This window comes from Dermochelys coriacea, chromosome 14 (assembly GCF_009764565.3).
Source record: "Dermochelys coriacea isolate rDerCor1 chromosome 14, rDerCor1.pri.v4, whole genome shotgun sequence".
Classification (NCBI taxonomy): domain Eukaryota; kingdom Metazoa; phylum Chordata; order Testudines; family Dermochelyidae; genus Dermochelys; species Dermochelys coriacea.
In genome coordinates, this window is record NC_050081.1 from 11,119,814 (window position 1) to 11,142,297 (window position 22,484).

The 22,484-nt window shown below is 45.5% G+C and overlaps 1 long non-coding RNA gene across 4 annotated transcripts; it reads left to right on the forward strand.

The window, feature by feature from the left end:
• The first annotated feature begins 292 nt into the window (after nt 1–292).
• Nucleotides 293–21,335, forward strand: LOC119843402. Of its 4 annotated transcripts, XR_005288935.2 has the most exons (7): nt 340–400; nt 5,542–5,583; nt 5,972–6,065; nt 12,781–12,924; nt 17,816–17,872; nt 17,972–18,197; nt 18,499–21,335. It is a non-coding gene; the product is annotated as an uncharacterized LOC119843402 (long non-coding RNA). The 4 variants fall into 4 exon arrangements; XR_006275710.1 differs by lacking the exon at nt 5,972–6,065 and having other exon boundaries at nt 326–400; nt 17,972–21,335; XR_006275711.1 differs by lacking the exons at nt 5,542–5,583; nt 5,972–6,065 and having other exon boundaries at nt 293–400; nt 17,972–21,335.
• The last annotated feature ends 1,149 nt before the right edge of the window (nt 21,336–22,484 follow it).

Below are 22,484 nucleotides of genomic sequence, written 5' to 3' on the forward strand. Positions count from 1 at the left end.
CTAAGCCCCTAGATAATTCGAAGTGAAATCACTATCTCATGCTGCCATGGAGGAAGGGAGACCACTGAGCGTTGAGGGGGTTGCGGGGGAGGGGACCCCGCTGGCTGGTGGAGGCAGGATTTCTGCAGGAGCAGGAAGTTAGCCTTCCCACCAGGCTGCTCAGAAGCTGCCCGACCGAATCATGTTGGACCGGCTCGGGAAGACGCGAACCTGAGAGTCGCGCTCTGGTTGCTAGCCCCCGTCACATGGGAGCCCCGCCTGCGTCCAGGCGGCGGGCGCTCGGCAGGGATCACGTGGGAGCGCGGAGTGACCTACTTTGGGCCAATGGCGAGGGGCCTGGTCGGGGCTTCGCTCGTCGGCGTCTGGGGGGCCCGCCGGGGGGGGACTCCCGCGCAGCGAGGTCGGGGGTTCCAGCCAGGGAGGGGACAGTAGGGGGGGTCCAGGGGTCAGCGTTTGGGGGGCAGGGGACGGTGGGGGGAGAGCAGAGGGTGATGCTTGGGGAGCGGGGACGGGACGGTGGGGGGGGTTTGGGGGGCAGGGGCTGATGTTTGGGGAGCGGGGACGGGACGGTGGGGGGGGTTTGGAGGGCAGGGGCTGATGTTTGGGGAGCGGGGACGGGACGGTGGGGGGGGTTTGGGGGCAGGGGCTGATGTTTGGGGAGCGGGGACGGGACGGTGGGGGGTGTTTGGGGGGCAGGGGCTGATGTTTGGGGAGCGGGGACGGGACGGTGGGGGGTGTTTGGGGGGCAGGGGCTGATGTTTGGGGAGCGGGGACGGGACGGTGGGGGGGGGTTTGAGGGGCAGGGGCTGATGTTTGGGGAGCGGGGACGGGACGGTGGGGGGTATTTGGAGGGCAGGGGCTGATGTTTGGGGAGCGGGGGGGTGTTTGGAGAGTTGAGGGGGAGCAGGGGACGGTGTTTGGGGAACAGAGGCAGGGGACGGTGTTTGGGGAGTTGGGGGGCAGCAGGGGTTGGTGTTTGGGGAGCAGGGGACGATGTTTGGGGAACGGGGGCTGGGGACAGTGTTTGGGAAGCAGGGGATGATGTTTGGGGAATGTGGGCAGTAGATGGTGTTTGGGGAGCTAGGGGGCAGCAGGGGTTGGTGTTTGGGGAGCGGGGGGGTGTTTGGAGAGTTGGGGGTAGCAGGGGACGGTGTTTGGGGAACGGGCAGGGGATGGTGTTTGGGGAGTTGGGGGTAGCAGGGGTTGGTGTTTGGGGAGCAGAGGACAGTGGGGGATGTTTGGGGAACAGGGACAGGAGACGGTGTTTGGAGAGTTGGGGGGCAACGGGACGGTGTTTGGGGAACGGGGCAGGGGACGGTGTTTGGAGAGTTGGGGGGCAGCAGGGGATGGTGTTTGGGAAGCAGGGGATGTTTGGGGAATGTGGGGAGTAGATGGTGTTTGGGGAGTTGGGGGTAGCAGGGGATGGTGTTTGGGGAGTTGGGGGTAGCAGGGGATGGTGTTTGGGGAACGGGCAGGAGACGGTGTTTGGGGAGTTGGGGGGCAGCAGGGGACAGTGTTTGGGAAGCAGGGGATGATGTTTGGGGAATATGGGCAGTAGATGGTGTTTGGGGAGTTGGGGGGCAGCAGGGATTGGTGTTTGGGGAGCAGGGGATGATGTTTGGGGAGCGGGGACGGGACGGTGGGGGGTGTTTGGGGGGCAGGGGCTGATGTTTGGGGAGCGGGGATGGGACGGTGGGGGGGGTTTGGAGGGCAGGGGCTGATTGGGGAGCGGGGACGGGACGGTGGGGGGTGTTTGGGGAGCGGGGATGGGACGGTGGGGGGTGTTTGGGGGGCAGGGGCTGATGTTTGGGGAGCGGGGACGGGACGGTGGGGGGGTGTTTGGGGGGCAGGGGCTGATGTTTGGGGAGCGGGGGGGGTGTTTGGAGAGTTGAGGGGGAGCAGGGGACGGTGTTTGGGGAACTGGGGCAGGGGACGGTGTTTGGGGAGTTGGGGGGCAGCAGGGGTTGGTGTTTGGGGAGCAGGGGACGATGTTTGGGGAACGGGGGCTGGGGACAGTGTTTGGGAAGCAGGGGATGATGTTTGGGGAATGTGGGCAGTAGATGGTGTTTGGGGAGCTAGGGGGCAGCAGGGGTTGGTGTTTGGGGAGCGGGGGGGTGTTTGGAGAGTTGGGGGTAGCAGGGGACGGTGTTTGGGGAACGGGCAGGGGATGGTGTTTGGGGAGTTGGGGGTAGCAGGGGTTGGTGTTTGGGGAGCAGAGGACAGTGGGGGATGTTTGGGGGACAGGAGACGGTGTTTGGAGAGTTGGGGGGCAACGGGATGATGTTTGGAGAGTTGGGGGGCAACGGGACGGTGTTTGGGGAACGGGGCAGGGGACGGTGTTTGGAGAGTTGGGGGCAGCAGGGGATGGTGTTTGGGAAGCAGGGGATGTTTGGGGAATGTGGGCAGTAGATGGTGTTTGGGCAGTTGGGGGGCAGCAGGGATTGGTGTTTGGGCAGTTGGGGGGCAGCAGGGGATGGTGTTTGGGGAGTTGGGGGTAGCAGGGGATGGTGTTTGGGGAGTTGGGGGTAGCAGGGGATGGTGTTTGGGGAACGGGCAGGAGACGGTGTTTGGGGAGTTGGGGGGCAGCAGGGGACAGTGTTTGGGAAGCAGGGGATGTTTGGGGAATATGGGCAGTAGATGGTGTTTGGGGAGTTGGGGGGCAGCAGGGATTGGTGTTTGGGGAGCAGGGGATGATGTTTGGGGAACGGGGGCAAGGGACAGTGTTTGGGAAGCAGGGGATGATTGGGGAACAGGGGCAGGAGATGGTGTTTGGGGAGGTGGGGGTAGCAGGGGACGGTGTTTGGGGAGTTGGGGGGCAGCAGGGATGGTGTTTGGGGAACAGGGGATGATGTTTGGGGAATGGGGACAGGGGACAGTGTTTGGGAAGCAGGGGATGATGTTTGGGGAATGTGGGCAGTAGATGGTGTTTGGGGAGTTGGGGGGCAGCAGGGGTTAGTGTTTGGGGAGTTGGGGGGCAGCAGGGGACGATGTTTGGGGAACGGGGGCAAGGGACAGTGTTTGGGAAGCAGGGGATGATTGGGGAGTTGGGGGGCAGCAGGGGTTGGTGTTTGGGGAACGGGATGGTGTTTGGGGAACAGGGGCAGGGAACAGTGTTTGGGAAGCAGGGGATGATTGGGGAGTTGGGGGGCAGCAGGGGTTGGTGTTTGGGGAACGGGACGATGTTTGGGGAACGGGGGCAGGGGACAGTGTTTGGGAAGCAGGGGATGATGTTTGGGGAATGTGGGCAATAGATGGTGTTTGGGGAGTTGGGGGGCAGCAGGGGTTGGTGTTTGGGGATCAGAGGACAGTGGAGGATGATGTTTGGGAAGCGGTGGCAGGAGATGGTGTTTGGGGAGGATGGCATCAGGGGAGGAAGGGGCAGGCAAAAGTGGAGATGGCCTTTGTGTGTGTGTGTGGGGGGGGGGATGGTTGCCCTTACTTAAGCTTAGAAAAGCATCTAGTCACAACCAGGCCCATTGCAGTAAGAATGATGTATTGCCAGGACACCTGATCCAGAACTCAGGCTAGACTTGGGGCTCTGGGGCAGAGCACCTGTATCTCTAATAAGTGGTTCAAAGCATTAGGTCTTGGCTTCTTCTGTAGCATGTTCTTTCCCCATCCCCACAGCTGATGCTCTGTAACAGGCAGGGCTGCATATCCATATTGAAATGGGCTGGGGTGTTCTGCAATACTGTACTGACAGCAACACACAATACAACCCATCCTCCCCCTTTAGCAATGGGACTGGAGGGGGAGATCACTTATTCCTGAGCTTCTTTTATGGCATTATGGATCTGGTGCCTAGCAACTCCCCCCCCCCCATGCATTTTGAAGCATTCCCATATATTTGTCACCTGCCCAAAAGATAAGGGCACATTTGATTGGGGAAAAAATATGGAATTCAATTCAAGGAAGGGAAGCAACTTTGCAAAATTGTGATGACTTTTAAACATTTTTAACTGGAGCCCTATAGGATAAAACAGGAAAAGATAGCAAGTCTAGCCATTGTTTTATGCTAATATTTGCTTCTATCCCACCGCTATATGGTGTTGTATCACTTAATTTTCAGTTACAGTATTTACTTGCCTAATTTTTGCAAACTCTGTTCAGGTACTCAGTGATTTTAGGCTTGATAAAATATAAATGTGGATTACTGCATTCCGTGTTAGTGAATGAGAAGGAAGCCTCTATAGAATTTGCTTATTTTAAAAAAAAGTTACCCAGCAACATTGTTTTAAACTTTTTTCACCAATAGTTGTCATGTCTGCCTATTGTGGGGGGCTCCCCTGAAGTATTATATCTAGTTGGAGAGAGGATACTGGAATAGATGCAGCAGGGGTCAGTTATTGTACAGCAATTCCTATGTTTGGGGATGTTCCCCTCCCCCCCCCCCATGGTGTTTTGTGGATTTTGGGCATCCCCCATCTTTGAAGTTAAGCAGCTTATGTTAAATATCTGGGTTTCAAAAAAAAAAAATGGCTTAAGGTTCTTTTCCTGTCTTCCAGATAGAGGGGTTCTTAAACTTCATTACACTGCAACCCTCTTCTGACAAAAACTACTACATGATCCCCAGGCAGGGGTAAACTTGAGCCCCGCATTACTACATGACCCCCAGGCAGGGGTAAACTTGAGCCCCGCAGCACAGGGCTGAAGCCCTTGGGCTTCAGTCCCAGGTGCTTGAGCTCAGGCTTTGGCTTCAGCCCTAGGCCCCAGGAAGTCTAATGCCAGTCCTGGTAACCCCATTAAAACAGGGTAGTGACCCATTTTGGGGTCCCGACCCACAATTTGAGAACCACTGAGAGGAACGATTTGATTTGCTGTTTACATTTTTTCCTTGTCATAGATCAATTCTGATTACTCTTAACTCTATTTCTAAAGCTCCCCCTATCCGTAGAATTATTTTGTAATAACTGTACAGATTTTTCAGTGAAAGTATTTTAAAATATTTAAAAACAGACAGTCCTGCCAGCTCTTTATGGACATTAAAAATCCCTTGGTACTCTTCTCATGAATAGGGCTTTTCTCTGCTGTCTTGACACAGTTTCCCCTCCTGTCACTGATGTGCCCAAGAGGTGACTCTTTCAATGGTTTTACATTTACTTAGTAATGACTATCTTTGGGACTCTGTGGCATGAAAGATGCTAGGGAAATATAAGGATAGAGTTTTTTCTTCCTGTTTTGGAGATCATACACACCTTTCAGTCTGTAAGGGCACATCTACACTGGCAAAATACCTGTCAGGGGACATGTTTATAACAGTTGGTTCCTCACTATAGTGAGAACAAGCCTTAGTAAGGTGAAGCAACTAAGCCATGAACAGGATTTAGCACTATTGTGGGTACTGGTGGAAACATGATGTGGTCCTGTCTAGGCTAAAAGACAGTCCTATGTTAACCATAACTATGTCATAGCCTGGTTCTCCTAACAGTTATTTTTACAAGACCTAACTGCTAAATTCATTTATCTGACCATGTCATTTTATACCAGGTTCGCACAAGAAAGTAGCTACAACATTAACACTGACAAGATTTTCATTTTCAGGTGGAGCTCTCCCAATGATCAAATATGCAGAGATGAGTTCAGGTGGGCTGTCCATGTTTCACATGCTCTTTTTTTAAAAAAGCATTTTTTTCCCCCTCACTTGTCTTCCGTGCTGTCTTGGGAAAGGATGGTTTGGGCGCAAAATGGGAAAGTGACAGGTCACCAAATGAAGGGAGGGGATGCTTAAGAACTCAGGAGAACTAGCTTTTGAGTCAAAGTAAAGTGCAGGATGGAAAAGCAGATGCTGACTTCCAAACAGGTTAACTTAAATATATATTGGTTTATAGCCTTATCTCCACCTCAATCTCTCTGCCCTCCATGAACCAAATGTTCACCTCATATGCAGTCTCTGTTCCAGAGTGAACTAGAAGAGGAGGAAGCTGTGACATAAGTTTCAAATTTATTCATGATTAATTTTTGCTTCTGATAGGACAAGAACCAGTGAGGCTGCCAGGTCAGCATGGAATGGAGGCAAGTTTGGGACTGTAATAAGTGAGAATCTTACAGCCAGGCATAGTTCAAAGGTGCATTTAAATCTCCAAATGCGAGCCTGGTGGTGGTTTTTCAATAGAGCTATGCACATAACATTATTTTCACTTTGATGGAAGTTCCAAAAAAAACAAAAAAAAAACAAACAAGCACTTGGTTTGACCCAAACTGAAATATTTTGGTGAGTGAAAGAGCCAGAGGAGTTGTGCTCTTTGTCAAAGTTGTTTCTGCTCAAAAGAAGCTCTACATGGCCAAAGGAGGATGTTCTCTTAACCATTAGCCAAGTGGCTAGAGCACTCGTCTAAATGTCTTTTGATCTGGAGTATAATTTGAACTTCGGCTTCCCTATTTTCTGGAAGCAGGTCTTTCTCAGTCTCTCCTGTTGAAGCTGTTCCACTTTGTTTAAAGTACTTGAATAGTCATTGGGGCGTGCATGCGTGAGAGACAGTGACTATAGCCAGGGTTAGGGGAGTCATCTGGGTTGCAGTCCCAGCTCCATAGTGGGGATTTGAGTATGGGTTTTCCACACCCCAGGTAAATGCTTAAATCACTGGGTTAAAAGGTTATAAGACGCATCCACCATTTTTGTCAATGATACCTAAATCTCCTTGTTAATCTAGCATGAAAAAACTGTTTTGATAATTCAAAACTTCTTTCCTTTTGACTGAAACAGTGTGCCAAAATGGACAAGAATTCATGAAATGTTTTGGTCATCCCAAATCTTCATATTTTGACAAGACAGTTTTGTCCAAATTTTTTTTGCCTAACTCTGATTTTGAAATCATATGTTTAGATGATCATACCCTAGCAGGGCAAAGCCGTGGAGGTGCAGTCAAGAAGCATTGTGCATGGAGGATGGAGTCTCCCCTTGCCTTGGCAGAAATTCTGGAAGTAGCCATAGCTTGGCTTTTGAAGTGATAGTTCTTACTGACAGCCTTGGATTACTTTTTAATTGATGCTTGTTTTCCACTTGGCACGCAAGTGAGCAAACGACACGATTTCTCACAAGAATAAAAATGTCAGTTGAATGAACCATGCCCCGCCCCGCCTATATTTAGGATTAACTGAGTGCAGGAGAGACAGGTTTGGGCCTGCTCCTAGGTGATGGCAAAGGGACTTCTCTTAAGAGATCCGGGCCAGTTCCAAACTGCATTCCAGTTCTCAGAAAAATAGATATTGCTAGTCATCGCTTAAATACCTATGTGTTGAAAGATTAATATGTTTTCTCTGCCAAAGTTTACAGGCAGCCCTTGACACAACAGTCAAGTGAGTACATGTATTTGCATGGGGGTGGCTGACCTGGTTTGAACTGAGCGATAATGATGCAGAGCAACTAAGTTTTTAAAAACTACTGCCATGCTGTTCTTCTGAGGTAGTCCCTTACTGGCACTATGCCTAACCCTGTAAACCAGTAACTCCACTATCAGAGCAACCAAAGTGGAGTAAGGACACTAAATCTTCAGTGTCCTCCACCAGGAATTAGAGTTCTATTTGGATCCAGGAGTAAAACTGGAGTATTGCCAGTGAAGTGGGATGACAAAATGCTAAGTTGACAGGCTTGTTTTATGGGGCCTTGTAAAGAGACAAAAGACCACTCTCCCCAAACAACCAAACCCCAAATTGGTTACAGAAATCCCCATTCTGGATCAGGGCCATAATAAAGCAGTTACAGAGGAGTGAAAGCTTTAGGACCTAACCACATCATCCTCATTCAAGCATAATCCACATGATAACCCAAAATTCTACCAACTTCAAAGTGAGGTATTCAGCAAGATTGCATGGCGGGGGGAGGTCAGGACAGAAGTTAGCCTAAAGGGAAGTTTGCCTGCGTATGACGCTGCAACTGAGCATTTAAGGTTTGATACTGAACAACTACACTCTCCCTCACATTCAGTCAGACTTCAACACCTTCCAGGTTCAGACTCTTCAAAGGAAGTCTGCCGGTGCTTGGAGTTTCTTTATTTAGGTCCTTTTGTCAGTTACATGACATCTAATTAGCTCAAGTTTTGCATTTATCAAATCTCAATCATAGAACGGGAAGGGACCTCGAGAGTCCCCTAGTCCAGTCCCCTGCACTTGTGGCAGGACTAATTATTATCTAGACCAGGGGTGGGCAAACGTTTTGGCCCAAGGGCCACATCTGGGATTAGAAATTGTATGGCGGGCCATGAATACTCACAAAATTGGGGTTGGGGTGTGGGAGGGGGTGAGGGCTCTGGTTGGGTGTACGGGTTCTGGGGTGGGGCTGGGGATGAGTTTGGGGTATAGGAGAGTGCTCTGGGATGGGACGGAGGGGTTCAGAGGGGGATCAGGGCTGGGGCACCAGAAGAGGCTCAGGTACAGGCTTCAGGCATAGGGGCTCCTGGAAGCAGCGGCATGCCTCAAGCGACTCCCGGAAGCAGCAGCAGCATGTCCCCAATCCGGCTCCTACGCATAGGGGCAGCCAGGAGACTCTGCTCTGCATGCTGCCCCTGCCCCAAGCGCCGCCCCCACAGGACCCATTGGCCATGGTTCTGAATAGCAAGCCCCAGACCCCACTTCCTAATGAGAGCTCAAGGGCCAGATTCGGCCCGTAGTTTGCCCACCCCTGACCTAGACCATTCCTGACAGGTGTTTGTCTAACCTGTTCTTAAAAATCTCCAGTGATGGAGATTCCACAACCTCCCTAGGCAATTTATTCCAGTGCTTACCCACCCTGACAGGAAGTTCTTCCTAATGTCCAACCTAAAGCTTACCTGCTGCAATTTAAGGCCATTGCTTCTTGTCCTATCTTCAGAGGTTAAGAAAAACAATTTTTCTTCCTCCTCCTTGTAACAACCTTTTACATACTTGGAAAGTTTTATCATGGCCCCTCTCAGTCTTTTGTTTTCCAGACTAAACAAACCCAATTTTTTCAATCTTCCCTCCTATTTTCTAGACCTCAAATCATTTTTGTCGCTCTTCTCTGGACTCTCTCCAATTTGTCCACATCCTTCCTGAAATGTGGCACCCAGAACTGGACACAATATTCCAGTTGAGGCCTAATCAGCACAGAGTAGAGCAGAAGAATTACTTCTCATGTCTTGCTTACAACACTCCTGCTAATACAACCCAGAAGGATGTTCACTTTTTTTTTTTTTGCAACAGCATTATACTGTTGACTCATATTTAGCCTGTGGTCCACTATGACCCCCAGATCCCTTTCTGCAGTACTCCTTCCTAGGCAGTCATTTCCAATTTTGTATGTGTGCAACTGATAGTTTCTTCCTAAATGGAGTACATTGCATTTGTCCTTATTGAATTTCATCCTGTTTACTTCAGACCATTTCTCCAGTTAGTCCAAATCATTTTGAATTTTAATCCTATCCTCCAAAAGCACTTGCAACCCCTCTCAGCTTGGTATCATCCACAAACTTTATAAGTGTACTCTGTATGCCATTATCTAAAATTTAGATTCTAAATCATTGATGAAGATATTGAACAGAACTGGACCCAGAACTGATCCCTGTAGGACCCCACTTATGCCCTTCCAGCATGACTGTGAACCAGTCTCCTCTCTGGGAACGGTTTTGCACCCACCTTATAGTAGCTCCATCTAGGTTGCATTTCCCTAGCTTGTTTATGAGAAGGTCATGCGAGACAGTATCCAAGGCTTTACTAAAGTCAAGATATACCACGTCTACCACTTCCCCTCACCCCCATCCACAGGGCTTGTTACCCTATCAAAGAAAACTATCAGGTTGGTTTGACATGATTTGTTTTTGACAAATCCATGCTGACTGTTACTTATCACCGTATTGTGTAGATGTTTTCAAGTTGATTGTTTAATTATTGGCTTCATCATCTTTCCAGGTACAGAAGTTAAGATGACTGGTCTGTAATTTTTCCCTTTTTATAGATTGGCACTATATTTGCCCTTTCCAGTCTTCTAGGCCTAGAATGTTAAGATCCCTTGGAACTCCACAAGTTAAACAGGACCACAGCAGGAGAGCCCTAGCTTTCTGCTGGAAAAAGAATCTCAAACTTAGCATATAAAACATAATACATTAAGCCCATGTGTTTACATTTAAAAACTGCAGCATGTGGTAGATTAACATTCAGTCTTCATCCATATTCTGTAGTTACAAGTTGCGTCATGGGATAGTATTCCTAAGGTCCTGTGGTTAAGTAAGGTTGATTACTCTTGATTTCAGTTGCAAAATCCTTGATGTACCAAGTAGTAAGAGCAAATTCTGATCTGTATCATAGCAATGTAAATCCACAGTGTCAGCATTAATTTCTCAGCTTTATATAAAGATATGATCAGAACCTAGCCCAGTATAGTTAGCATGGAACATATTTTGTTCTTTTTAAATTTCCCTTCATGAGTCCCATTTGAATCTATTCAGTGTCTTTTCTTGACTGTGTTCTTCAGTAGATGCAATAAAAGTCTGCTAGAGATGCTTTTATTTTTGGTAAATTACTTTTTTAGGAAGAGCATTGATGGAACATACAGATTTTTTACATTGAACATTGCCTCAGACAAATGCACTGTGATGTCTGTGCAAGTGTCTTCCTAGTGTATTCATTAAATAGTTGGATAAAAAGAATCTTTGAGGTGATCTTTCTAATGTAAAGCGATTAAGGCAAGGGAATACCCACCAAATTGGAATGTTTTCAGGTAGTAGTCAGAACTCTTCCATGCAGACATCTCAAAACAAAACTCCGCTCTGGTGAAGTCCATTGGACTTCAGAGAGTGAGTTTGTCTCATTGCTTTCCACATTGTTAAGGAGGAAAAACATATTTCCCTATGACTATGTTTAGGCTTTGTCTTGACGTGGCATGGGTCAGAGCCCTGTCCCAAAAGGTGGCATCCAGCCACACATAGTGGACCACACTGTTGGATGATTTCCACAAAGAAGGTTTTCTTTAAAATTGGCATTAAAACCCCCCCTAAAACAGTAACCAGTTCAAACAACATTCAGCTTGTACTCGATACGCTTATTAGACAGAATTGTTTCTGCATTAAAAATGAAGTGCACTAACCAATAATGAAAGAAACAAGGATTCTTAATCTCATTTGTAAGCAAAAATGGTTAACAGAACAAAAAATAGACCCCAAAACCCACAAAATACTCTGTTATACTTACTTACTTTCCTCCTAACCTCTCCTAGAACCCTTTTTATTCGCATTTGCATCTAAACTTTGGCTCTGATCCTGCAGACATTTAGGGTATTTCTACATCGCAACTAAAACACCTCCAGCTGGCCTGAGTCAGCTGATTCTAATTGTGGTTTAGACATTCTGGCTTGGGCTCTGGGACCTTGTTAGCGGAAGGATCCCTGAGCCCAGGTTCCAGGCCGAGCATCTACACTGCAATTAAACAGCCCCATAGCTGAGCCCAAGGAGCCTGAGTCAGCTGACACGGGCCAGTCAAGGCTGTTTAATTGCAGTGTAGATTTACCTATAGGGTGGGACTTAAATGGAGAACTTAGCCATTGTAAGGGGGGGGGGGGAGAAAGAGACTCTAGCCCAGTGATGAGGGCAGTCCCATGCGAGACTCACATTCCAGTCCTGCTGCTCCAATCATAGTTAGTTAAATTAGTTTACACCATGAAATAGCCCTAGCAGGAGAGATTGTGGGAGCCCTGTCCCAAAACATCCTATAGCCTGGTGGATAAGGAAGAGGGGAGACTCAGGTTCAAATCCCCCACTCCACTGGCTGCACAGCAAGGATTTGAACTTTGGTCTCCCACATACACATCATGGGTGAGTGCTTTATCTACAGAGCTAAAGGTTAGGGGTCAAGGTGTGCTCTGAGCATGCCTACTGGATTGGACCCTGAATGCAAGATAAATGAGGTGTTCCCTGCCTGTGAATTCTTCTGGGGCTTAGCTGTGGTACGATTTAGCCACCGAGCTGCTGGGTAGTATCAGGACATAAAGGGCATGTGGGAGCTGCACACAGGCCAGAGGGCTGGGATTTAGAGATGGAAACTTAGGGACCTACAGAGTTGGGTGGCAGATAAACAGGGATTTTGTGAATGTCACGTGTGCTGAATTATTTGGCTTCAGCACTGAAAGTTGCAGTCAGACACCTAAATGAATACCACCTCTATGCATGTACTTAACTGGGTATATGTAAATGACTTTAATAGGACTACTTATTAAAGGTATTCCTGTGTGTAAGTATTTGCAGGATCAGGAGTTGACTGTTAACTGTGACTATACTTGTAGTGCCATTAATTTCTGACATTTTTATTCTTCCTGTAAAACTAGTGAACTGATTGGGAGAATCCGTATTTAAGGGTCCCTTTGGGAACAGAGAACGTTTTTTTTATTTTATAGTCAGCTTTTATTAATCAGAGCTGAAACACTTGTGCATGTTTGTAGACCTATAAGACAGAGACAGTTAGTTTTCGTCATTACAAGATGTGTCCTTCTGTATTTTAGGGACTTTAACCTGGAGAATACATTATTTTGATTGGCAAGGGAAAACAGGCTGTGATCTTATTTTTACTATTTGTTATTGCTGTATCAAACCTTATCAAAGGAATGAAGAGGCCTTCTCCTCAATAGCTGCTTGCCAACATTCACTAATCAGAGTTTTAATGAGATTTTTTCTTTTGAGGCCTAATTTAGGCCCAATTAACAGTATACAAAGCAAACAAATACACTGTGTCTCTTATAAAGAAATTCAAATGCTATACAAGAGGAAATGTTAAACAAAACAAGTTAACATGCCCTTTTTAATATATGCAGACTTTTGACTTTTATGTCTTAATGAACAGAGTGCCTTTAGCAAATGTGGACCTATGTTTTTGTAATTCGATTTGGATCTCTGAAGAGAACATTTCAAGTGGGGCCACGACTCCTGTTGACTACTGGGGATCACAAGGCGCAAACCCAATATACATCATTGTCATGGTTACAAGGTGAGTTTCACTTGAGCTTCCTTTCAGTCCCTCTTGAAAGCACCTCTTTGGGGCCAGATTTCACTACTTTGACCCTCTCTGCGTGGAATCATATAGTCCTACCACTCAGACTGGATTACTGGGTGCAGCACTATTTACCAACCATATTAACCCAACAGACCCACTGCGTTCCATGCCTGAAAGTGCTTTTCCTCCAGGAGCCTGTGATATAAGTTAGTGTTTCAAGAACAGCTTTTTCCAAACAAAGCATTATTTATTCACCTTATGATGAATAGCAAAGGGATAAAACAAAATAAAGTCTATACGCCCTAATCTAAGACAATCTTCTACTGCATGCTTCAGTAAGTGCCATTCAGCCCAGTTACCTTCAGCTGTGGGCTGGGAGAGAGCCTGCTTGCTGCAGGTTGTGTCTGTTTAAGACTCACCTTCAGCTACTGCTGACAAACTATGCAATCCCTCCTTAGGCCAGCATCTTTTAAGGTTCTTTCCCCTTTGATCCTGGGCTCAGGTCTGGGAAGAGTAAACCTTGCCAGCCAGGACCATTCCCCAGTTCTTAGCTTCCCCATTGTTTCCTCAAGGGCCATTGCTATTCTCTCAGACAGTATCAATTTCTTGAGGAATAGAGGAAATTGCATATAATGGAGCCCTTTCTGAAGGAAAAGTAGAATGAATGTGAGAACCAGAAATACTAGTAAGGATGAGGAGTACTTGTGGCACCTTAGAGACTAACAAATTTATTTGAACATAAGCTTTCATGGGGTACAGCCCACTTCATCGGATGCACAGAATGGAACATATAGTAAGAAGATATTTATACATACAGAGAACATGAAAAGGTGGAAGTACCCATACCAACTGTAAGAGGCTAATTAATTAAGAGGAGCTATTATCGGTAGGGGGAAAAAACTTCTGAAGTGACATCTAGATGGCCCATTTCAGACACTTGACACAAAGGGGTGAGGATACTTAACATGGAGAAATAGATTCAATTAGTGTAAAGACCAAGCCATTCCCAGTCTCTGTTCAAACAAATTAATGGTATCTAGTTTGCATATTAATTCAAGTTCAGCAGCTTCTCCTTGGAGTCTGTTTTTGAAGCTTTTGTGTTGCCAAATTGCCACCTTTAAGTCTGTCACTGAGTGATTAGAGAGGTTGAAGTGTTCTGCTACTGGTTTTTGAACGTTATGATTCCTGATGTCAGATGTGTGTCCATTTATTCTTTTGCATAGAGACTGTCCAGTTTGGCCAATATACATGGCAGAGGGGCGTTGCTGGTACATGATGGCATATATCACACTGGTAGATGTGCAGGTGAACGAGCCCTGATGGCATGTCTGATGTGATTAGGTCCTATGATAGTGTCACTTGACTAGACATGTGCACAGAGTTGGCATCGGGCTTTGTTGCAAGGATAGGTTCCTGGGTTAGTGTTTTTGTTGTGTGGTTGCTGGTGAGTATTTGCTTCAGATTGGGGGGCTGTCTGTAAGCAAGGACTGGTCTATCTCCCAAGATCCGTGAGAGTGAGGGATCATCTTTCAGGATAGGTTGTAGATCTTTGATGATGCGCTGGAGGGGTTTTAGTTGGGGGCTGAAGGTGACAGCTAGTGGGGTTCTGTTATTTTCTTTGTTGGGCCTGTTCTGTAGTAGGTGACTTCTGGGTACTCTTCTGGCTCTGTCAATCTGTTTCTTCACTTCAGCAGGTGGGTATTGTAGTTTTAAGAATGCATGATAGAGATCTTGTAGGTGTTTGTCTCTGTCTGAGGGATGGGAGCAAATGCGGTTGCATCTTAGAGCTTGGCTGTAGACAATGGATCATGTGGTGTGTCCTGGATGGAAGCTGGAGGCATGTAGGTAAGTATAGCGGTCAGTAGGTTTCAAGTATAGGGTGGTGTTGATGTGACCATTGCTTATTAGCACAGTAGTGTCCTGGAAATGGACCACTTGTGTGGACTGGTCCAGGCTGAGGTTGATGGTAGGATGGCAATTGTTGAAATCATGGTGGAATTCCTCAAGGGCTTCTTTTCCATGGGTCCAGATGATGAAGATGTCATCTATGTAGCGCAAGTAGAGTAGGGGCATTAGGGGATGAGAGCTAAGGAAGCTTTGTTCTAAGTCATCCATAAAAATGTTGGTATACTGTGGGGCCAAGCAGGTGCCTATGGCAGTGCCGCTGACTTGAAGGTATATATTGTCCCAAAATGTGAAATAGTTGTGGGTGAGGACAGAAATCACAAAGTTCAGTCACCAGGTTTGCCATGGCATTAACGGGGATACTGTTCCTGACAGCTTGTAGTCTATCTTCGTGTGGAATGTTGGTGTAGATGGCTTCTACATCCATAATGGCGTTTTCTGGAAGATCACCGATGGATTGTAGTTTCCTCAGGAAGTCAGTGGTGTCTCAAAGATAGCCGAGAGTGCTGGTAGCATAGGGCCTGAGCAGAGAGTCCACATAGCCAGACAATCCTGCTATTAGGGTGCCAATGCCTGAGATGATGGGGCATCCAGGATTTCCAGGTTTATGGATCTTAGGTAGCAGACAGAATACCCCTGGTCACAGTTCTAGGCATGTGTCTGTACAGATCTGTTCCTTTTTCAGGGTGTTTCTGGAGCAGATGATGTAGTTTCTTTTGGTAATCCTCAGTGGGATCAGAGGATAATGGCCTGTAGAATGTGGAGTTAGAGAGCCGCCTGGCAGCCTCTTGTTCATATTCCAACTTATTCATGATGACGACAGCACCTCCTTTGTCAACCTTTTTGATTATGTTGTCAGAGTTGTTTCTGAGGCTGTTGATGCATTGTGTTCAGCATTGCTGAGGTTATGGGGCAAGTGACGCTGCTTTTCCACAATTTTAGCCTGTGCACGTTGACGGAAGCAATCTATATAGAAGTCCACTCTGTTGTTTCAACCCTCAGGAGGAATCCACGCAGAATCCTTCTTTTTGTAGTGTAGGTAGGAAGGATTCTGCGAGTTAGTATGTTGTTCAGAGGCGTGTTGGAAATATTCTTTGAGTCGGAGACGTCGAAAGTAGGATTCTAGGTCACTGCAGAATTGTATCATGTTCGTGGGTCTGGAGGGACAAAAGGAGAGGCCCCAAGATTGCCCAGCAGAAGAATCTGTCCTAAGAGCATAGCTGGAAAGAACAAGAATATTGTTGGGTGGGTTAAGGGAACTACTGTTGTGGCTCCTTGTGGCACGTAGCAGTTTAGTGTCCTTTTTCTTTTGTAGAGAAGCAAAGTTTGTGTTGTAAATGGCTTGTCTAGTTTTTGTAAAGTCAATCCACGAGGAAGTTTGTGTGGAAGGTTGGTTTTTCATGAGAGTATCCAGTTTTAAGAGCTCAGTCAATCTTTCCCTGTTTGGTATAGGATGTTGATCAGGTGGTTTTGCAGTTTCTTTGAGAGCGTGTGGCAGAATCTCTCAGCATAGTCTGTGTAATATGTAGATTGTAATGGATTTTTTTTTTTTAACCTTCAGTCCTTTTGGTATGATATCCATGAGTTTAAGCACTAAGCATTTGTACCTGTTGAGTGGGAACAAGACAGATCTAATCTCTTCTAATTTAAAGAAGAAAAATAAACCACACACCACACTATGCAATTGAAAAATGTATCACTACAGATCTGGCCAGCTGTGGATAGAATTTATGCTAAATAGGAGCAGATGTGGTTAAAGTAGCAGATCAAAGAACCTCAGACATATTGTAAATATGCTTAAGTGTATATTTCTTGAAATGTGTACATAAATATGTTCTCAGCCATTGTAAACAAAGAGCCAAGCCCCAGGGCTGGTTGAGCCAAAATCTTTTGCAACATTCAGGATGATGGTTTGGTTGTTTTATACAGGAAATATGTGTTTTTTTCATTTGGAGTCTTGGCAACTTGGAACAGATGTTCAGGTTCATGGCTGAACATTGTCTGCTTGTAGCTTGTCTCTTAAACTAACCTAGTAGAGTACAAGGTGGTTCAATCTGGAATTTGTCTCTTGAATGACCTTGTCACTTACTCCTAGGTTAGTTTAATCTGGAATTGAATAGACTTGTTGTAAATCAGTAATCCATGGAGGGGGTGGGGGAATATGGTGCAAAAATAATTTAAAAAAACCAAAACACATTGCTGGAAGTCAATCTTCGTGAGACTTTAGTCTTGCAAAGATCTCAGTGCTTATAAAAAATGGAATTAAAGGCATTTTTAGACATGCAAAGTATCAAAACAATCTGATTTTATCAGTCCTGTGAGAGCTACATACAGAAGGCAGAATCTGGATCTCACCAATGGGTTTCATACAAGCTGTTCTTTCAAAAGCTTTTCATTCTTTCCTTCACACTTGAACCAGTCCCACTTTCTAACCTCTGCTCTTCTCCCAGATGAGCTAACATTTTTAATTGAAGTGAAAAAAATACCATAATGACAAGGTTATTAGACTCACCTGGAGAATTAAACCAGTCACTTTTAAAATGGGTAAGAATTCAGTGCTGATGAAAAGTGCAAAAATTAATATCCCTAAAGAGCCCCATTCACAGAACAGGTATAAATGAGCAGCTACTGCTGCTCATATTTTCCCTCACTGATATACCAATGTCCTGTAGCTCTTACCTAGAAAGGCCATTCCTGAAGCAAGAAGGGAATTCACTCTCTATTCCCATTTGTAACTTATCAGTCTTATCCAGTGCCTCTGGAGACCAATGGAAATCTCTCTGCATTGGTGTCAATGGGAGCTGGATCAGGGCCTCTGTTTTCTGTAGGGAGTGTCATTTTTCCCCAGTGGGGTAAATTATACCCATTTCCATCTGCATAAACTGAGGCACTCACTGAATCAGTGGAATTACTTCAGATTTACACTTGAGTTTATAATGATGTCTCTTAATTATGCTTTCCCTCTCTTCCCCCGCAATAGAACTCATTTTTATTATTTCATCAAATAGAGCATTGAGAGTCTGACTGCCCATGAAAGGTAAGTCAGCATGGAACACATTTATTTTTTGAACATATTTATTTCATTATCAGCTACATTTCTTTCCAGATGGCATCACAGTCACTTGCTTTTTTGCAGAGCATAAGCCTTGAGTTGCAGCTTCCGTGGTATGATGTTCCTCAAAGATTCGACAGGAAGATATCATTTCTCCTCAGATGAGTGAGGAATGCCAGCTCCATTTCCCTATTGCTCTCAATGATGTACGAGGATGTCTCAGGCATGAGAAATCAACAAGCTAAGTGTTCAATAGCTAGAGCATCAGGCTGTGCTGCCATAAAATGGAAAGAGGAAGAGGACAACTATGGTGGGTGATAACTGGCCTCTTTATGGGCTCCCTCTTGCTGTTCTAGAGTAGAGGGTAGGTCAGGCAGTGTGCATCCTTGAGGCTCAGAAGGGTCTTGGGTGTGGGGATCCCTGGTGCAAATTCAATGCAAATACAGATCCCGGAAGAATAAATTCCCAAGAAGGTGGGCTGGTATTATAACAGTGGCATGAGTCATTTTCTTAGATTACATCAGATGTAGCATTTCATCCACTGACTCCATTAAGTACAATGGGCTTTTCATGATCTCTCATGGTTGTACAACCAACTTTATTGCTTTCAGCACTCCATCACTGTCCAAGCAACAATTCCAGCCAAGCCAACCATCATTTGATACACTTCCACAGCTGGACAGCTTCAATGCATGATAAAGAAATCCACTACTGTACTCCAGTCTGCTAGAGAAGCCATCTTGAGGACATATCTGATGCCTTGCACATCTGACCAACACCGTTATTCTATTCTGGACATGATTGTCTGATTGATTGTCAGCTTGAAAAGGCTATTAATTCTTCCTTGGAAAAGCTGCTCCCTTTGATGGCTCCGTACTTTGTCAGTACTTGAGATGGGCCACTGTAGAGATCCAATCCAGGCTAGTCCTGAAATTCTGAGTAATTTCTTAGCATTAAATTTCATACAGTTGTTGAGACAATCAAAGAAAATAGCTTGTGATGAGTGAGAGAATGCTTTTCTTGAGGCCACGGGAAAACAGGGTGAATGTCTCATTCTTGCTCCAGCTCATTTAGGCCAGGGGAAAGAGCCAGAGCAGCATAAAGGGGTCCTAAAAGGCTGTCTTCTGAGGACCACCTCACTAGCCCCAGGGGCATGGGGACTTGCCGGGTGAGACAGGACCGCAGCACACAGCACTGTGGGAATTCCAGATAGTACAACAGAGCACTCAGGATGGGAAGGGCACAAAAGTGGCTTAAAATCACTATCGTGTCCCTTCCCCCTGGGATGGGAGTTCCTTTCTGACACTCTTAGAGGTACATCCCAGAATCAAAGCCCAGGTTACCCCCATATTTCTAGTACAAGAGGTTTCATTACTGGAAATGGACTCCTTCCTTTGGTACCATTGGGAGGGCAAGTTTTGAACCTTTGTGTTTCATAACATCTATTCGTAGGACTGTTTCATATTTAGATTTGGATACTTGGGGCCCAATCCTGTATCCTTCATTTACCAAGAATAGTGTATCCAGTGGGGAAGGCATGAGGATGGGAGTCAGGAGGTATACTGATGCCATTCACCGCCTGTGTAACCTTGGACAAATTACTACTTTCCCTCTGTTTTCCCTCCCACCCCGAGTGTCTTGCCTATTTAGGTTGCAAGTTCTTTAGGACAGCGATAGGGGTAACACGAATAGCTCCCCCAAAACCAATGAGACTATTTGCCCATTTCAAGCAGTGAATAGTTTACATCAGTTCCTGCTGTACATTTCTCCCTTTCCTCTCCCTTGAACCTCATCCTTTGATTTTTCAGCTAACAAATTAAACAAATTCACTAGCCCCAGGTAAAGTGTTTACCTATCAATGATTTACATATAATGAAGTTTGTTCTCTTTCAGTCTTGAAGGATTGTACTTCGCCTGCACCTGACAGCCTGGAACAATATTTTCCAGTAATATACATTTTTAAACCTTTCATCTTGCAAGCCTCCTTATTGCGATACTGAGAGATTGGGAAACAGCCTTTGTCTAGTAATGGAGTCAATATTGATTATGGTCATTAGAGATCCATGTAGTTTGTGTTAGCAGTGATTTGAGAGGACCTTGTAAATGAGCAATGAATACACTGCTTGGATTCTAATTAGATTTTAAGGGCCTGATCCCTACCAGTTGCTGAGCGTGCTCAAGCCCTCATGATGTCAGTAGGATTTGAGCGCACTCAGCACTGTGCAGGATTAAGCCTGTAGTGTTGTGGTCTGGTTGTGCAGTAAATCTGCCCATGGGGTCATCACATATACAGGCATTTTGCTTGTTCTTGATAACTGCATAGACCTCATTTACTTACAGATTTCACTGCAGCCTAAGATACAGCTCATCACTTAGAAGTTATGCCAAGACTCGACTATGCCAAGATAAATAGCTTACAAGTCTTTAAAGTGGCCTCAGGATAATCACTCCTGAAATAATGCAGTTTGTGGTGTACAATAGATCACTCCCATGGGGCCCGATTCTGATCCTGCAATGGGATAAATCACAAGAGTAACTATAATGAAATCAGTGGAGTTAATTAACCCACTGTAAAACTGCTGTAAGTGAGATCAGAACGAGGCCCATTTTTAAAAATGCATTTGGCTTTTCAGTGAAGACAGAGTTGCGATTAAAATCATATTTGTGAAAATAAAGTTCTTTTACCTTAAATTGCTTTTAACTTAAGCCAAAAGACAGACCTGCAGGAGTTCACAGGTTCCCAAAATCATGGATTAACATGCATTTAAATGTGCAACAACACTTTGCTCTCTATAGAGCCCTCAGACAACGCACAGCTACAATGAGCTAGCTGTATTTGCTCTACTGTAACAGATGCTGTTACAAATACCTCAGTAAGGTGTTCCCTTGGGGTCTGTTCTTGACCCTTATTTTTAGCATATTGCTTATTATTGTGAGTGCTCCGTCGACTCCTGGGGGCTTTGGATCAAGCCCCCAAACCAGTGGTGTTTGCAACATCAGGCAGGCATATGTATTTCTAAGTACTAGTAGCTTTGTATATGTTTAAGAACCCCCTCCTCCCAAAGCAACATTATTGCAAACATTTCAGCACCTACGTGCAACTCTACAATAATAAACCAAGCTACAGAATGGCCGGGAAAAGTTATCATTGATTAAGAAAACATTTTAAATTTCAGACCTCTACTGGGCTACAATGGAAAGATAAAAATGATTTTTAGGTTTGAATAGCTTACTTTTTGGGGGGCGGGGGAGACACTTCCTTCAGTACGGTCAGAAACTGTGATAGGGCTGGTCAGAGTCAGAATCAGGAGTCCAGAGCAGGATTGGAGAAAAGCTGTAGTTAGAACAAGGCTGGAGCAGGCTAAGACTTGGGGGTTCCGTTGCCACTATCAGGCCACAGGGAGTTTCAAGCCCTCAGGTAACATTGAGCAAACTGAGCTTCTGGTCTATCTGTTTCAGAGTAGCAGCCGTGTTAGTCTGTATTCTTAAAAAGAAAAGGAGTACTTGTGGCACCTTAGAGACTAACAAATTTATTAGAGCATAAGCTTTCGTGATCCACAGCTCACTTCATCGGATGTGAGGCTTATATACCTGCCCTGAAAGTCACCAGACCAGTTCCTGGCTTGTGGATTGACTGGTGACTAGCACATCACCTTACTCATTGAAGTATTTCAATCCTGAAGAACTTTACAAACCTAAACTAAGATGCAAAAATATACAAAGGGATCATCTTATCTTACTACTGAAATGTAGCTAACTCTGGGGGAAGTGTGGCAACTCCTTAACAACAATGCCCAATGGTTTATGATATGAAGTGAAGGTGTTTTATTTAATTGAAACCACAAGTGTTTAGCTAGGTGAAAGATAATTACCAGAGAGTTAGAATGTTGCTAGGAGGTTACTGTTAGCACCTAGCATTTCTATGTAAGCAGAAAACTCAAAACATAACCCACCAATTTTAAACAAACATTAACTCACAAAACATTAATCTTGAAGAGAAATCCAAAACTGTCGCCTCCACTTATTCATCCAGATAATAAATTGTAATCTTTGGTCCCAGGTGGCTAAGAATCGCACACATGGTTTTACTGTAGTTACCTTTTCTATCCCAACCCTAGCCACATTTAGGCCCCCCCAATTAGGTCTTGTCTTTTTGATTGTAAGGTCTTTGGGGCAAGGACTGCCATTTATTGTGCTAGATGTTGTACACACAATGGGGGTCCCAACCTGCTTTGAGAGGTGACTGCAATATATATATTCAATTAATTAAGCAGCAAGAGCCCTTTGACTTTGATCTACCAGGATTTTGTCACTGAGATTCCAGAGATTACTCACCCCCCCCCCGCCCCCAGGATAACATATGTTATTAGTATGACTCCATAATTTCTGGGGGAAGAGAAAGCAGAAAACTGAACGCAGAAAATGGACAGCTCTTTGATAAACTGTCATTAGCCATCCTCAGTTGGTGTTACACTAGGGAGGCAAATTGTCAAAGGTCACTGGGAGATATTTAAAGTTGTTTTCCCTACAAGGTGTATTTACTTTCACCCAAGTGTGTTTCTTCTGCTCTGATAACCTGTCATCTCCTGTTACACCA